This window comes from Leptosomus discolor, chromosome 2 (genome assembly GCF_034619465.1).
Source record: "Leptosomus discolor isolate bLepDis1 chromosome 2, bLepDis1.hap2, whole genome shotgun sequence".
Classification (NCBI taxonomy): Eukaryota; Metazoa; Chordata; class Aves; order Leptosomiformes; family Leptosomidae; genus Leptosomus; species Leptosomus discolor.
Genome location: NC_141392.1, coordinates 71,942,517 through 71,958,919, shown reverse-complemented (window position 1 = coordinate 71,958,919; position 16,403 = coordinate 71,942,517).

Below are 16,403 nucleotides of genomic sequence, written 5' to 3'. Positions count from 1 at the left end.
TCTTTTACATAGATCATTACTGCGCTGGCATGCCTGAAACAAGTAAAGAAGTATGAACAAATGAAGGGAGAATATGAACAAAAGAGAAAGAAAGGAGAAGAGGGGACCCAAGCCACCGAAGAAACCATAAGCCAATGATGCAAATTAGTGCTGCTGTTCAGATCTGTTGGTGGGAGCTGGGGCAGAAGCACTGGCTAATGGTCTTGGAGCCTGGCTAGAGGAGCTGTATGCAACGTGTCGGCAGCTGCCTGCGTTCTGTCTCCACTGAGGTTTCCACTGTGGCTGTGCCCTGAGTTGTAACAGGTGACAGCAACTATGAGGAAATCTCTAACAAGGACAAGAACCGAGGTGTTCGGACAGGCTTGCAACAAGATGAGGACAGCAGCAAGGCCAACTGGATGCAATCAGACTACAGAGAAAAGCTTGGTTTCCTGTCCTGGAGCAAAAATAGTAACTTCTACATCACCAGCCCCCACTGCCATCTTTTTGTAAGAAAACGGGAGCCCCCAAACTACAGCCCTTGCAGTAGTTTAAGGGATTCCCTGGCAGAAAGACAGAAAGTAGGTATCCTTATCACGAGCCAGGTGTTACCTGCACACCCATGAACAAGTATTTTATGACTTTTAGAAGTGACGTGTGCTCCAAGGCTAGACTCGCTGAACTGGAAGAGCAGAGAGAGCGGCACTGGAGACACTCAGGAATGCTGCAGCCTGGGCCCAGCTGCGGGCTGGGTTTCCTCCGCATCCACATGAGGAAGTTTGGTCTCACTGCCATGAGCGACTGAGACAGGACAGGCTCTCTGAGCCAGACCCAGGCTCACAATAGGGATAAAGGATGGGACATACCAGCGTTGTGTCCTGCTGGTCTAGAAGTGGCTGTGACATTCTGTAACTTTGGCAAGTTACGTCATGGGGGCTTTTCTTCTTAAAAACACATAGCAATGCTAAGAAGGGAAAAACTAGTTAATCTGGTATGAAGCTCCCACTTTTGGCGGGAGCAGGAAGAGAGCCCACAGTCATTACGCATATGGACAGGAACCCCTTTCTGCGCCAATCTGGAAGCTGGTTTTGAAGGTTTAGTGGGTCATTTTAGTTATCTGGGGAAACTAGAACCGTGTTGGTGCTCCAAGTTCGAGTTGCACAGCCATAACAGAGATGGTTTTAAACTAGATACTTAGCAGGAGAGCTGTGGAAGTACGGAAACCAATGTGTTCTGCAATCTACCTGAAAAGCTCAGTAAGTTGTCAAGCTGTTTCAGTTTTAAGGTGCTGTTACATTAACTGTAATAGCAATGTATTTTGTCACCGTCCTGCTTATTTACCTTTTGACAGTACGCTGCTTATTTACACAGAACATAAAAAGTCCCATTGCCCTTTATACAGCAGGAATCACAATATTAGACATTTTCATCAGGCAGCATTGGGTGGCATAGCCCAACACATGCTTAACCTTTGCTAAACGCCTGAGGTATTCAGTTACTAAAAAGACTTTGATTGCTTCTTATATTTGTCTCTTATGTCCACCAGTCTCAGTTATGATTCAGCTATTTCCCCAGCTGAACAATGCTAATGACTTTGAAAGGAAAATACATTTCAATTAGTAGGTAAAAACCTTAAGGTGCTGTGGTAGGGCATATCTTTTTTTAGTCTGAACTACTCATACAAATTACTGTCTATATCTGTTCAGCATACAGCAAAGATGAAGGAACACCACACACACACACATACTCACAATTTTTATCCACCCCCTACCAAAAATCAATTATCTCCTGCACCTTCCCAGGTGTCCTGGTTTGGGCTAAACCAGAAGTAATTCTGTTTTAGTGCTTTAACTTCTCAGTTAAGCCTCCTCTAAGTAAGTGCACTTTCTGAAACAGCAGCACATTTCTCCAGACAGTGACTGCTCCCAGCAGTGATAAGGCCTGGTGTTTATAGTTTGTACCAAGGAATGGTATGCAGAGAGGCCCTTGCTTGTACTTGTTCTTATGGCGACCAAGGTCACTGTTAAGTCTTGTACTCCGTGTTGGGGTGCCGGGAGTGAAAAGGGTCGCAAGCACGAAAAAGGTCGCACATGCAGGGAGGAGCGAACCGGACAGGTGACCCAAACCTGACCAACAGAGTGTTCCATCCCATAGACGTCATATTCAGTATAAAGCTGAGGGATCACGAGGGTCAATCTCTCTCTCTCCTTCGATGGCCGACATCTGAGGAGGACTCTGTCTGCTCTTCTGTCGTCGATCCCGACCCGTGCATTCCTGAATCCAGTGCCTGAGTCCAGCTCCTGCATCCCGTTCCTGTCTGCTGCTGAGTCCAGCCTGGGACTGCCCCAGTGCCAGCTCTGCAGTGTTGGTGGTGACGTATCGTCATCAGGTTGGGGGGAGTTGGGTTCAGTATTGGTTTTGTATCTATTTGTACATATTGTATATATTTCATTATTTCCTTATTCTTATTATTATCTTTTCTTTTATTGTTATTGTTTCATTACAGCCGTTTTAGTTTTCTTTTCCAAACCGTAAAGTCTCTCTCCCTTGTTCTCTCTCCTTTTCCCTTTTGGGAGGAGAGAGGGGTTAACAGAGAGCATCTGTCATTCGTTAGTGGCTGGCCCAGCCTCAACCCATGATGCCAGGGCATTAGTATAGAGCTGAGATGGGGGAAAGAAAAATGAAAATGCATCCTTCCATAATGCATTGCTGTCATTCCTAATTGGGACGGTAATTTCTAGTATGGGCTTCCAGCTCTAAATGCATGAGGAGGGTAGCAAAATAAGTGCAAGTTATTATACATAATGGGTACAGTTTCACGTGATCATTGCCCAAAGAATTGTCAGAAGTAATGATTAGAGGTGCAACAAAAGTCAGTTTATTTCTCTTATTGCATTGTACAAGAGAAAGGGGGCGGCTTGTGAAACACGAAACAAATGCATCCAGAATTGATAAAATAAATTGAGAGGCTAAGCAACTAAATAATATTTAGTTGCTAAAGCAGGCAAGGATTGGTTTTGACATATGTTTTTCTTGTAGATGGTTGATTCTAATCCAGTAGCTAAAAATCTGACCTGAAATCTTGCTTCAACAGTCTTTTCTTTGTTTTATTATTAAACTTATTTGTGTTATGAGAGAAGGACACACTGGAGTTAAAAGGGCAAACTGTTAGCTACGCAATAGTGGCATTCCACAGCACATGGTGTTTACAGATACCCTGAGATATATTACAAGACCCACATGAGAAGCACTTTCTGAGAAGCTGCTGCAGGCCCGTGAGAGTGTTAAATACAGTTCAAGGTTTTAGTACCAGAAATTCCATTTGACAAGTACAAAACATTGCTACTTTCCCAGGGGAGCAAACTGCCTAAACGCACTGTGCAGCTCCAGGCAGACCCTGAATCACAACAGCATCATAACAATTTTAGGATAATATCTTGGCCTCCTCATGCTTTAGAACACAGTCCAGCCTCTAATTCTGAGGATGGAGGGAACTTCTAGAGATCCTTTTATTACAGATCAGAGTGAGTTTTTCTTCTGTTGTTGGCTAATGAACTTTTTTTTTCCCCAATCTTTTTTTTCTCATGCTGACCACAAGTTGATCACTGAACGTGATACTGATGCCTGTTTTCTGGTGTAAAACCAAAGCCAGAAGTCAGTGTACATGTCAAGGGAAGGTGAGGCAGCCACAAGCATTTGCAAGAGCTGCTCAAAATGGATGAAGGGACATACACAGAACTCCACCTGTGCTGGAGAGCAGCCGGTGCTGCACTGCAGGGAGTAACTCCATGAAGGACTCTATGGAGAAAAACCTTGAGTGACCGAAGACAGTGAAGTCACAGAGTTGTTTCTCTTCCTCTTCTTCCTCTCAGATAAATGAGTCACAGGCGGCGTAGGAAACAGACTGTATTTGCATGAAGGATACTGTGTCCTGGCCCAAGCAGTGATCAGAAAAGTAACAGGAGCTCTAAAAAAAGCATATTCTTAGAAACCACGTCATCTGAACAGATGCAGTGCTGTTAAAGTTCACTGGATAAACTGGGTTTTATTTTCTACAGCATCTCTTTAAATACAGTAACAAGAAGTCAGCAGGTTCACGGGTACATACCCACTGGAATGTTTTGCTGAACATTAATAACTCCACAGTGCTAGGTTCCAGCTATGTGTGCCAAAACAAACATAAAACAGTTTTTGGTTTCAATCCCGCACATAACCTCTGGGAATTACGTTGAAACTTCCTGTTTTCCCTGCTACCTATCATGCATTTCACAGCCTACAAATGTGAGCTAGTGAAGACCTTTCAAAGAATCATACTTGGAAGGAAGCCAAGGAGTAAGAAAACAGCTTCACAGTAACAAATGGCTTGAAAAACCTGCCTGTGAAATATGGCAGTGACAGGGGCCGGTGAAAAGGAAACCTTTCATCCCAGATCCCTTTCCAAAGTGACCGTATCAAACCAGCAAGGTCCTTGTGCTGAACTTCACCACAGAACTGCACCCCAGCAGCCTCCTGGCTCTTCACAGACATCCACAGGGTACTTTGTGCCTGCAGGCGCTGAGAGGAACAGAAATGTCGTCCCGGCTCTGTGATTTTGAATGAAGATGGAAATAAACATTTGTTTGACTGAACAGTGATACTTTCTCCATGCACAAATATTCACTTTGATTTGGGTTCAGCTGCTGCACGTTGCCTGTTACTTTCCTTCCCTCTGCTTTGCACAGGAGAAGGAGAGCCTGTGGCTGGGGTGGCCACTTGGGAATTACCATTATTGATTTTCTAAAGAGTAGGTTTCCACTTTATTAAAAACTATGATAATGTTCAACAAAACCCTAGGTGAGCAGTGGGCTGCTATTTCACGTCAATACAGAGTCAGTAGTGAGACACGGCAAAGTCTTGAATAATTTAGTGCTTCTTCATGTACAAAAATTCAGTTTGAATGGGCTTCAGAGGCTGCTCCTTTGCTGTGTGATGGTTAGGCCCTGATGTCTGTGAAACAGGTAAAACCTTGCTGGCAGCCTGGTGACTACAGCCATACAACCAGCCTAAAAGTTGGACCACTTTCTGCTTTATTTCCTTACTTTAAACAAGGGGAAATATATTTTTTAGCCATTTATTAGTAACACAGAAAAATTTCGCACACTCACAAGCACTTTAAGGCGGCTTTGGTCTGAAAAATAATCATCTCCATCTTTCCCTGCAGTATATAAACCTCATGAGTATCTTTTAAATCTGCTCCAATTTTGGGCCCCAATTCAGCAAAAAACTAGGACATTCATTTATGACCTATTTTCTATTATTAGGAACAAATCAGTTTGCAGTAGTAACAGATACAGAGCCTGATGCTGTGATAACAGGAAAGACAACATACTGACATTCATTGCAATAAAAACAGGTGCACAGAAATATTTTTTACAGGTTCTGGGAAGCAGATGGTCATTATGCTACTAGAAACAAATGCCAAAAAATATTAGGTAGAATTTTTTTCCACACATCATGTTTCTTATCCATGGTCCAAAGTTTCTTTTAATCACAAGAGCAATAGTATTTCTTGCAGAGATTCCAAATGCAAGGGATTTCTAAAAGGCAGCAATTAACAAGGCCAACACAGAGTCTATATTAAAAAATGTTTTCAAAGATATTGTTGCCAAAAGCAGGTCTACAGTTTTGTAATGAATACTATCTAATTATTCATTCCTACCAACAGTACAAGGGTAGGGGGCTGGAGGACCTGACATCCACCCCCCCCAACTCCACCTCCCCGTAATCATTCTCACGTTGCTCTGCTTGGGCAAGAAATAAAAGGCGGGCAAGTGCAGTTTCATTTCTACTCCTCTCTGACTTTCCAGCAGACTATGTTGGCATGAGTCAGGCCCACGCCTCCAAAGCAATGAGGTAAGCGCCAAGCGATGGCATTTCAGCCGTAACAAGTAGGCTGATGAGCTTGGTGTGCGTCTAGTGTCAGAATTTCCCCACCTGCGCAGCACGGCAGCAAGTGCGTGCAATACAGTTACAGTGTCTCTTTTCTAATGCACGTGCATCTCTCACAAGGGCCCTCAATCAAAGGTCTGATGGATCCCTTTAGTCAGCACATGATGTACTCTCACTGTTGCTGCTGGTGACCAAGGCTCTCAGGTATTCAAATCTCATCATCTTAATCACCTTCACATCCTGCTCCTCCCAGTCCTGCAGCCATCCCTAACTCCTCCTGCCACCAGTTGTGCGTTACAGTTGTGTGCCCTTCCCTCCTTTTGTGCCTACATGTGTTCAGGGACAAATTAGTGGATGTGAAATCAAATTATCAAATATGTAGAAAGGCTACGGAACATTAGGGAGAAGTATCATATATATTCGACCTGCTGCCATGGTCTTCCATCAGCAGCTACTTCTTCTCTTTTTTCCAAGTTATCTATCTTTCCTGAATAAATAATTACACAATTAGCAGGATTTTGCACCTGTCGTTGACTCCCTCACACATTTCAGCCACCAGCAGGCTTCAGTTCCAGGTAATTCTGTGTGCCCTGGAGCCACCCGGAGCTGGCTCTCACCACACCAGGGATGCTTGGCACTTCCTCTCTGACCTTCTGCTCCATTTCCACATTGGTCTTAGAAATATTCAGCATCTGATGGAGCCTTTGCTTCAGGATTCACACTTGGTCCAGTCCACTGTGAGCACTGAAGAACCTCTCATCTGTTTCTCTCCAGAGGAGTACATCCATGCCACAGGAGGACCCTCTCCTGGACTAAGCAGCATCTGTTTTGGGGTCCTGCCCTTTCTGGTCCTCCCACAGCACCTTCCCCTCTGTCTTTGCATGCTGGAGCAAGCACTTGCACTGAGACCTCTGGCTACCGCCTCAGAACCTCATTGCTCTTGTTGCTGTCTCACAATATTTCCCTGTCTCGCTATTTTCCAGTTTCCTGCAGCATCTACTCATTCTATAACGGCCTTGTTCAGCTCGGTGATACACAAAAACTGGGCTAGTTAGGCCTTCGGTCAGACCCTCTATCACCGCTTTAATGCGTATCTGTCCTGACCCTTCCGTGTCCTTTCATTCTCCCTCAAAATGTGCAAGCAGTTAAAACAAGAAAAGAGAGCGTACAGAAATTCTGGCCTTTGTTTTCTTTGGTCTCTCCCAGTACATCTGCTAAAAGCCATCCTTCTCTTCAGCACTCCTATAACCCGCTCTAGAAGTAGTGCTTTTGTTGGGGATCCAGTTGGCTGCCCCTCCGCAGGAGGAAGGGATGTGTGCCAAGGACTGTGGCAGGGCAAGACTGAAAACCTCCCTCTCAAACCTCCAACAAGGGCCATAGCCATGTGACCGGCAGCCCCGAATGCAGTGGCATTGCAGGAGGTGGTGCCCAGAACTCTGCAGGGAAACATGGCTCTGCCAAGAGCTGCTACTCGGTCACCTCTCTCCCGGGGAGTAAACCACCAGTCAACAGAGTCTAAGAGATTCATACCCTGCTCACATATTTCTAAAATCAACCATCTTTGTCTCTCCTGAGGCATAAAATAAAATCTCATTCACTAGAATACTAATATAACAGTTTCTGAAACCTTTCCTATAAGGTCCTGAAGGGAGAATAAAGCTGAGTGTTAACTTAACTATATTTCACAAACCAGAAAGCCTCTGATGTGACTACCCTTGTCTCTGCAGCAGCTCAGTTAGGAAAGGTATTTTTCCTTCACTACTATTGAAAAGACAAGGGAGTAGTTAACAATATTTTAGTAGTATAAACTATTTGTGATTTTTGGTAAAGCTACAGGAAGAAACAAGAACAAACCAACTGATTTCTGGCAGGTCTGTCTGGGACAAAAGGTGGAGGCTGCATTGTTGTCTGCGGATTTGCTGTTCCTACCTGGAGAATCTCTTCACCATCCTGACTGAATTACAATACAGCACTACCAATGAATTTACAGTTTCAAAGATGTTTAAAGTAAAGAAAAATAATAAAAAAAACAATTAAGTGACTTTTTAAAGATTGCCCACAGACTGAAGTCCACACCACAGGCATTGCTGTGACTGTATCTTCTGCAGACACATCTAACTCAGTATTAAAAGTTGCCAGCAGCCTAGGGTCAGCATCATAGATGTGCAGAGCCCCACACTGATGCTATTCTGTAAAATCAGTGGCAGCACTAAGGATAAAACTGCAAGGCTACGTCTATACTATTAAATAAAACAGGCTAGACACTTTTCTGTAGCCTGAAGCAATGCAACACGCACACATGGCTAAGCTGTTCCCCTTTGCCTCCAGACATTATGGTCATATCTGAACCACCCATTAGGAAAGGTCTGCAGTATCCAATCCTTTTTGTTTCCCACAATATTGCCAGCTGGCATGGACCAAATCTGTGTCGTGGAGCATTGTAACAATTAAACAAGACACATGATTGCAGACCAGTGCCCTGGTCCTGTTCTACTTTCTAGTATAGACGTAGCCTATGGGTAGTAGCCTTCTAAGGCCTTTTAAAAGGCTGCCTGGGGCCACCCCAGCTTATCAGTTTTAGCTGCTTACACCAATGGGTCCTCAAGGCCTTGCCTGAGAAAAATAGCAGTGCTCTGCATCTCACTTATAAATGGGTAAAAGGCTTCTTTCACTTGGAAACATTGAGCCATGAACATTTCTAACAATGTCACACGTAAGCCATGTCAAACAACCAAAGAAGAACCTATATTAGAAAACAAAACTAATAACCATAGCTGCCTAGTTTGTGAGACGATTTGGAAAGGAGAAGGAAATGGAAGAGGTAAATGGCATCATTTTTGGGAGCAGTCTGCTATGGATCCTGGGGTGACGATATTAACATGTTTGTTACAGCAAAGACTCCTCATAACAATGAGCTCCAGCAGAGACATCCCCCCATTCACCCATTCCTTCTGGGCATATGGCAGGTGCCTCCCCAGCTGGTTTTGTTAAACCCAGCCATGTTGAACAAAGGGCAGATTCCCTCTCTGAGATATTAGGTGAACCTGCTTGTTGGAAAAATGCACCAAGGTTGTTGGGCACGCGTTTTTTATCACCGTTTGCAATAGCATAATCCTATAAGCTGTAAAAAGTTATATACAAACCAAATGAAAAACCTGAAGCATTTCTGAATTTTCAGCTGTGTTCCTCCAGACCAGAAGCAAGTATGGATAAAATACAGTTCTCATTCTCCTGGTTTTATTGCTAACATATGCATTGCAGACTGGATCCAAAACTTGCTGAACTTAAAAGGAGCTTCAACAGAAAGAAAATGGCCTCAGCATCTTAACTATTGATATGCTTGTTTTGAAAAACTCAGCATCTATGAAGCTTTGGGCTTCTTTGACTGTGTGCTTAAAAATAGGGAGAACACTAATACAAAAACTGTGTGCCTAATTGCATTTATTAAGGGTCAGCTCGGTTTTGAATGTACCTTTTGATTTCCGTCGGAAAAAGCTGAACAATTCAATTAGGGCTTGATGATACCAGCACCGGTGCCATAGGCATAACACATATCCCCTCAGGAAAGGCAATCACTTCTCCACTTAAAGCCCTGATGCACATTAGTGCAGTGGTTTGTGGGTTGCTGAAAGCTTTTAAATTACATGTTTCCAGAGTGAGAGGGTATGCAGGGAAGAAAAAAAAAAAAAAAGAAATAAAAAAAATCAGAAAATACTCCATCTGAAGTATATGGAACACCAGCTTCAATCTGAATTAAATTTCCTGCTGCCCTGATATCCTACAGGTAGTGATTCTCACCACGGGGTTCTCTGCCTGCTAGCATAAGCCAGCATGTCCCTCCGCAGCTGCTCAGCCTTCCCATCCCTTCCTTACAAACTTGGTCTCCTTCTCCTCCTCGGCTTGCATTGGGTTTCCTTCGCCCCTTGCACCCCACAACCCAGGCAGCCCTCCAGCTGCAGCCAGTACACAGCTATGCACAGCCTCCCCTCACCGCTGGGAGATGGCGGCCACCTTTGTGAGGAGGAGACTCACGGCCATGCACTGCAGAGCCCTGGGGCGGCCATTTTGTGGGTATCAGCTCCACAGGCATTGGCCTAAGATGGCGGCCATTTTGACTCATGGGAACTGGGCAAACTGGCTGCTTATTCTTTCGTTCTCCTCAGGGGATGAAACGCCCAGAGGATCATCTATAAGAAAACTGAAGACAGGTGATTTGTTTAAAATCGCAGAGGCACTTTCTTGTGTAGAGGAAACTGGGCCCAAATCTCCCAACGCTTCCCTAGCTCCAGCCACTGCCGGCTTTACCCGGAGCCAGGCGGAGGCGGGGGCGGTGGCAGTGCCTCGCCCGGGGCAGCGGAAGCCGGTGGCGACCGGGGGTGCTGGGGGCCAGAGAGCAGGCTGGAGGACGGAGAGCTGGCTGGGGCTGTGCAGAGGCACGATGGCATTTGGAGGCACAGGGCTCCCGTTCTGGGTGCATGCGTGGGCCAAGCTTGAAGCTGCATTTGTCACACTCTGAGGTCAGGCCGTGGGAATGTAAAAGAAGAGGAGCCAGATCAAAAGCAGGGTTTCTTCTGTTTGTTCCTCTCTCAGATCTCATGCTCAGAGGGCAAGCTTGTCGGAGTATGTATTTCAGATAGAGCGCATTCGAGAACAGCCGTACTGGAGGTTACACAGCTGCAAATCAAGCAAGAATCAGGCATGAAGCTCTAAACTGCAGAAAAACATGAACAAGAGAAGGAAAAAACAGATGCTTAATGCAGTGAACACACTTACCTTTTTAACACTGATCTTTGACTGACGTTAGACTCTGGATAGTGGAAGCAGGAGAGAGGGAAAAGTTACAGAAAAAATGATCTTAAGAACACCTTACTTTTAAGAAAGTTAATATTTCTTTTGGCAGGCGTGATGTAAGACAGTGAACTTGAGGAACCGATCACTGAAATTAGCCTTGCTGAAAAGTACTTGAAGAGGAAATTCAGCTGTGGTTTGAGCGCGCAAGGATTTCCAGGAATTAATCTGATCTCCCAGCTCTGCTTGGCACCACGTCAGAGGGAGAGGAGCTGGGAGGTGAACAGGCTTTGAGCTGAAGTTATCAGATGGAAGTTTTGCTCCTTCATCCTCTGAGAGATGGGCTGAATTAAGAAAGCACCATATTTATAAGCAATGGTTTGTGACACAACTTTAACACATTTAAAATGCACAAATAAATCTGAATCTAACTGTTTAGTAACTATTCTTCCCAGTGTGACAAATAATGTTCCAATATTTGCATGCCCAGGCATCAGTAAAATTCTTAAAAAATAAGCCTAAAGCACTATTTTTGCACCTAAATCAGTGACTTGCTTTTCAGATATCCAAGGTGCCCAGCCATCATCACTGACTCCAGAGGAAGCTCTTGGAAGCAGATCAGAAAGAGGCGGGGAAGAGGGGAACAAACAGATTGTGGAGCCAGATCCTGTTTTCTGATTATTTGGGCCCAACACAGCCACAATACAACCAAGAGTTGGTGATGGGAAGCTCCGAATTGCACAAATGGCTTCCAGCTCCCTTTTGTCGGTAGAGCAGAGTACGCAGAAATAAAGCAGACAGAGCAAACAAATTTACTGCCTTCTCATCTGCAATATGAACGATGACACACTCTCCTTCATCTGGGGGCTGCCGCAGCATAAGGAGAGATGGGAGGGAGTACATCATGGCATTAATTCTTTGGCAGAACAAGGAGTTACATCAAGGGCAATGCCACATTATTTCAGAAGGGCGTTCATCCCACACACAACTATCCGGACCCCTTGTGCACACAAAGCAGCTGCTAAATGACTGCACAGCTATTCCACTGAAGCTTGTTCCCACTATGTTGCTTGCTCCCATTATGTCTCTTTCTCGTCCAAGACAGAGAAAAAGAAAAAGCCCCAGTAGACTGGATATTTTAGTGGCATGACATGTCCAGGAGCTAAATACCATATGTTTTCTGTCTTCATTGTAAGAATAAAAGTTGAGGGCAGCAGACATGGCTCGTTACAAGTTCCTGAGGCTTTTGAGCCTCAGGAAATTTTAAAAAATTAAAACTAAGTCAAAAGGGAGAGCTAAGCATGGTTTTGCTTTCCACAGTGCGCTTGCTCAGCGTTTCTGCTAGTGGGACAGTGAAAGCTGGGATCTGCTTCTCCACAGAGCCAAAGGTTTACGTGCTGTGAACAAGAGACAGGCAGGGTTTATTTTTTTCATGTTAACTCGAATAAAGCATACTTACTGGATGTCATTTGTGAGGGCAATAGCATATGCACATCACCCTTCACACCTCAAACTAGATGAATGCCTGTTAGATTAGTACTGAAATGTTATCAGAAGCAACGAAATAGCATCAGGATCTGCAGCCATTCTTTAATGAGTTTGAACAATGAGGGAAGAGCAGGTGCTGATGCTAGAGGTGAGGGCTTAAAATTCATACAATCTGCTTCATCTGGGACTGGCTGACTTGACTTGACCAGAAGTGGAAATACATGGCCGTTTATAGATATATGCTTTATATAATGGAAAAAGCTTTGCTCATTTGCTGAGCTGAAAGAGTTTGCATGTGATAATTTAGAAAAATGCACATAAATAATTCCTATGCTATGATTTTATTTTTTTTTTTTAGAAAAGCTGAACAGAATTATTTTAAATAAATTCTACGAAAAAAATGCCAACTGCTGCATTAAAATATAAGTTGAAATTAACTTTAACGTATAAAAAATGTTTTAGAATGGTAGGACAGCCTCAAAAATACTCTCATGCATAGACAAATTCTGATATCATTTTAGTGTTGAGGACTGTGAGAGAGAAAGACAGGAATTCCTAACATAAGGGAATGAAAATCATCAAAGGATTTATATGTTAACAAACAGGATTCTACCAGAGATCATCTATTTCAAAGAAAAGCACCATCTGTCACCCCCACAAAAATTCAGATTTTGGAGCTCCCTCTGCTGGATACAATTACTTTCGTTTTGCTTTCCTTCTGCGCATCGACCACAGAAACTTAAAACCACCCACAACCTTTTCGGCAATAAACTGCACATTTCACATGAACATGTGATATCAAGGAAGATTTTTTTTTTTCCTCTACATAACAGCAAATGCATGTAAACCAGTACCGCTTGCTCTGCAACTGGGAGAAAATCACAAGTGGGGTTTAAAGATTGACTGTACTACCAGTGGGATTTTTTTAGCTCCTTTTCCCTTTTGTTTGAGCATGTGAATTCACATTTACAAAGCTTCCCCCCCGTGCCTTGTTCTCTTTTTTCTTTCTACCAAATCAACAGGGAATCAATAAAGTACCGTTTAAAAAATAAAAAAGGGCATTCTCAATAACATTGCTGCAGGAACAAGCCTTAGAGGTAGTATTACTCATGACATACATGCAGAAGAGCTGACACAGTTATGATAAATTCACACCTAAAAATGTATCCGTAAGTGTAATTGGGCAGTGCCCCAAATGTCTGGTTTCGTTTTTGGTGCCCTGCCAGACTGACGTTTTGGGACGAGAGCTTGGAATACGTCAGAAGTGTGTCAGCTCAGGCAGGGTGCTGTTTTAAACAGCCATCTTAGGATGGGACAAAGCATGCTGTGGAAGGCTATTTCTTTCTTTACTGACCATAAAATGCATTTAAATGCCTTCCTCAAAGGGGCCTTTTGTCAGTTTTTATCACCTCTGTTCCTTTATTCTTCCAGTCTTTTGTGTGCAGACAAGCAAGGCCACTGGCTTCAGCTACTCGAGCTATCAGCTGCTCTGCTCGTAGCACGATCATTTACTTCAGCAACTGTGTAACGAGGCTAGTGTGGAACACACTTGGCACAGTTTATCGGCAAGCCTGGGTACGCACAACTTCCCAGAGATATTTAAAAAAAGATATGCTCATCGTCCCAGATCCAGCATTCACGAGTTGCACATAGAGTCACTTATATACATATATATGTATGCATTCTATTCATGTATAATGGATATAAACTCACGGTAGAAGAGATAAGAAGTGAAAGAGCATTCCTGGGGGTATGCATGTGTGCGCATGTGTGCGGGGGGTGTGTGCTTTCAGGAGGCTGTGATATAGTGGTGGAAACAGCTATGCAAAAATAAGGGATTGAGGTTGTGAGGTCAGCACTAAAGAAAGTGAAACATGAGAAAGAATGGGGCCACTGAGGAGGAATAAAAGGTGGTAGAGCAAAGGAGGCAGGAAAGCTCAACATCACAGGCTGGGGAGAAGAAGGACACTATTTGTAGGGACAAAGGAACAGTGCCACCGTATCTCGCAGTTCTTTTTCTGAGAGCTCCCCCATCACCCCCAGCATCAACCTACACAGAAAGGAATGTAAGTCACTTTTTTTCTTTTTCTAGACAGGAGAAGAAGTGCCTTATGCTTTCTAGCTTCATGTTACTTTTCATGTTTTATTCCCGTAAGTACAAGCCCTCCCCTTTTAACGTTAGGTTTAAATACTTTGCTGAGTATCTTAAACCCTATGTGATAAATTTTGGTCATTAACACTATTCGCTGCTATGTTGTAAATATTGTCCGAGATGTAACGATACCAGCAGGGCTAATCTAATGCCAGCAGCAGCACTGCTACTACAAATGAAGGGAGTGGCTTAAATCAATGCAGTACTAAACAGACCACATTCCACTTTAGTAATTACATTAGACTGTTGAATTTAGAATGTTATTTTAGTGACATTGGTTCTTTGAATATGAGATCATGTCTGATAACTTCACTTAACTTTATTTAGTTTACTGTGCTCCACAAGAGTGGTAATAGGGATGTAGTCTTCAGGACAGCTGTTAAGAGACTAATATTTATTTCCTGGGTACAGTTACTTGACAGCAGATAGACTTACAGAAGCGTAATACCACTGTTTAAGGTTAGGGGTCAATGCACATTAATTCTAGGAGTTTCATCCTTTTATCCTTCCTCCCTCTTCAAGTATCAAATGCAAATGAAATATACAACTATTAAAAACACAACACTGAGAAGCAATTACAGGAGAAGAGAGAGATCTAATAGGGAGAACAGGATAGATAAAGTGAGTCAAAAGAGAAGAAAAAATTATTCTTCCCTTTATTTGGTACTTATTCTCCCTGGAGCTTGACAGCATGCAGACCAACAATTGCTTCATGTCTTCAGGGTACTATTTTCAGGGCTGCTAAACTGGGTCTGTTCTCGGGATCCCCTTGGATACAGCTGGTGGCTGCAGCTGCCAGCAGCTGCCTGGGCAGACCGTAGCTTGAGCACCACAGCACGGCCAGGAGCAAGCCCTGAGGAACAGAGGGCTGCTGTTCTCAAACAGGTGGGGTTTTTCCTAACCTCCTGTCTCCAAGTGGCATTTCCAGCATACAAGCTTGGTTCAGAGAGTTTTGCTTGGAAAGTATATTTTTTGCTTTCGCTGCCACTTCTTTGTTGCACGAACATTTCCGTTACATCTACCTTTGGTAGTTGTTTTGACTGTTCAATCAAACCTGTAGGTGGGATAGCACAGGAAACTGATCTGGAGCTTTAATTGACAGCCTGGCCTTTAAACCCATCCAGGTGCCTGTGTGTGGGTCTGTATTCATCTACTTTGCTGCTTTTTTTTTTTTTTTTCCTTAATTTTTTGGGGGCCATTCTTCAGAGAGGCCATGGCATGGGAAGGATGCCTTATTTTCAAGTACTGCTGATAGTGTTAGCTGTGCAAACTCCTAACAGATCAACTGAGGCCCCCACTGTTAATTTCTGAAATGCCATAGGAGGCAAACAGAGGCTGCGCAGTTCAATGGTAGATGTTGTTATCATGTCAGGGGGGTACATTCCTGGTAGTCATATCAAAAAACAACAGATAAAGTTGATTTCCTTCTAACGATCAGTTCCCTTTCTGTTTTGTAGACACCTGGAAGAAACAGATACCTGCTTGCATGCCAGGTATTGACTAACAGAAATAAGGATTATAGAGAAAGAGTGTGACAATATGTGTGACAACAGGTGACAACAGCTCTTTTAGGAAGTTGATACTGGATGCTGATATTTCAGCAGCTTCTGTTTGATTACAAGTCTTGAGACACTACACAGTCTGGAACATACTTTGGAAGAAAACATAATAGAGAGTCCACCTTGGGCAGGCTACTAGCTCACATGGAACAGAGATGGTATCTGCTGTCTTCTTCATTTTGGCAGTGTTTACTTCCACACCAGTACTTTAAGAAACATCCAGCTCCAGGAAGCTGAAAGAATATAGAGAAAGACATCTATTTTTACTCTAGCCGTATTTTTACATCAACTCCCCAGTGCTTATTGTTTGAGTGAGCATAAACTGCACAATGCCATCTATAAATAAGTCCATACACATTTTTTAGTACCAGAAAATAAACCCATTTATTATTTAGTGCAGGAAAACCGTATCAACTGCTATTTTTACCAATTATGTCAAGATTTTAAAAGTAAACTTAGCTGATTTTGAGGTACTTGTCCTTTGCAGTTTATTTCTCACAAGTTCTCCT